We start from the raw sequence: 2,144 nt of genomic DNA on the forward strand, positions 1-2,144 counted from the left end.
TTGGGTGCTTTGGTCAAAAGTGCATTTGCCACTCATTTGTGAATTCAGTTCCGTGTGGACAACACAATTACACTCCAGTGCCTCTTCTCCCAATATCCTGAAGGTTGTTACTTATAGAAATTCAGATTCAAATAAATATCAAGGGTAGCATTCAAGGGAAAATGTCACAAAGTGATAGCTTGAAAGGATTTTTTAAAGATCAAGGCTTGGCTCAACCCCTTGATTTGAGAACACCAGTCTTATATCTTTGCCTAGAACCGTGATTAACCACCTTACCTGGGCTTCCCTGGTGGCTCAGAGGTTAAAGCGTCTGCCTGGAATGCAGAAGACCCAGGTTCGATCCCTGGGTTGGGAAGATCCCCTGGAGAAGGAAATGGCAACCCACTCCAGTACTCTTGCCTGGAAAATCCCATGGAGGGAGGAGCCTGGTACACTACAGTCCATAGGGTCGCAAAGAGTCAGACACAACTGAGCGACTTCACTTTCACTTTCACCTGTATATTAGAATGACCTGGGAAAGCCAGCATTAGTCAGTGATCTGGGTCCTATGGCAAAGCAATTAAATTCACTCAAAACCTTACTGATGGAGCCCAGGTATCAGAATTTTTAACCAATTCTCTGGTTAAAAATATACAACCAGTTCCAATAAACAACGATGGTAGGCAGCACTAGCCCTAAATGTGGTTTGGTGGTGAGTGACTAAAGACCACAGAACCTCCCCATTTTCCTCCGACCAGCTTGATTTCCGGAGATGTTCTGCTCTAGTAGCAAGAGACACCAGAGTTAGAAATGACCAGAGAAGTCTCCTAAGTATGCTTTATGGTAGGGCCGGTACTGAGCAACACACTAGTGGTTTATGTTTTCTACTTTACCCTGATAAAACTTGATCTTTACCTGAAATAAATAGATGGCCAGATATTTCTCCAGCAAAGATGGGTTTCTTCAGGATCAGCAAAGAGTTGCAATGTGGGGTCTGTAACTATGGTGGGCCACATACAAGTTCCCCAACCTCCCCCCACCCCACTCATGGCAAGGAAAGGAGAAAGTTTGAGTCTGTGGCTTTTCACTGGCTGAGTTCCTGCCAGCAAAGAAGCGTCTTTCTTCTTACCAAGAGTCGTTGGATTCTGCAATCCTCACAGCGTGTAAAAGCTGTATTTAATTGAAGTTTCTGTTTACTAATTTTTTACAGTCTCAAATTTCAGGACACTGTACACATTTCACTGGCTCTCTTTGCTTTCATTTCCCCTCAGTCATGTGGATAAAGTTACTGAGAGGACACAGTATATCTTACTTACCAGGCTCGGGGCAGTGACGATAAGAGCTATAGCCTGTGTTTGTTGCAGCCACAGTTTGGAAGTAATTGTGTTTAATGCCGCCCATGTTTTAATAATAGGCAGGATATCATTATAAACGAAGTTCACTGTTGCTTTAAAATGACTCCCATGTGCATGCTCTTGCCTCAGCCTACGTACTTAATCCTGGCAGACACTTATATGCCTGTATAGATCACTTATGGAAACGCCACGTTCTCATAAAGTTTCCTCTCCTGTGAGAAAGGCTTTAGGGCCCTTTTCCTAAACATCACATATGTTATCAGCGGGTTCACAGATGGGTCATCATCCCCTTTGACTTCAAGCTCTAAATGCAGTGATCTGTTTTCCATAACTCTTTGTATTCGAATGACTACACAGTGATCCCCCATAATGGATGTTTAACAGGTGCATAAGATAAATGCATGCAAATGTCCTCTGCCTAATTTCCCTTGTAGATGAGCAGTTTTTCCCCATTAGAAAAACAAAGCCTGGTTATAGAATGGCAAGACTATGTAACAGATTCTTTTCTGCATTGTGTCATATTCCAGAATTTAGGAGAAATGAACAGTATAAATCCTTGAACATGAAAATTAGATAAGCTTCAGCTTCTAAATAAGCCAAAGCATTAAAATGACAGAACCTTAAAGGTAGGCCTTGGGAGTGCTATATGTTGGGTGAAGATAGTTAACCTCAGAATATATGCCAGATTACTTGGACTAATTTAATATTTTTTAGGCCCTATATACACTGGAGACACTGGAGACATATTAAAATCAGAAATGTACACTGGAGACATATTAAAACTAGATATCTAAATTGTAACTATGTTAA

At 41.5% G+C, this 2,144-nt stretch overlaps 1 non-coding gene across 1 annotated transcript; it reads left to right on the forward strand.

Moving 5' to 3' along the window:
* The first annotated feature begins 283 nt into the window (after positions 1 to 283).
* TRNAS-GGA (transfer RNA serine (anticodon GGA)) lies at positions 284 to 355 on the forward strand. Its single transcript has one exon. It is a non-coding gene; the product is annotated as a tRNA-Ser (tRNA).
* The last annotated feature ends 1,789 nt before the right edge of the window (positions 356 to 2,144 follow it).

Source organism: Budorcas taxicolor, chromosome 5, assembly GCF_023091745.1.
Source record: "Budorcas taxicolor isolate Tak-1 chromosome 5, Takin1.1, whole genome shotgun sequence".
Lineage (NCBI taxonomy): Eukaryota > Metazoa > Chordata > Mammalia > Artiodactyla > Bovidae > Budorcas > Budorcas taxicolor.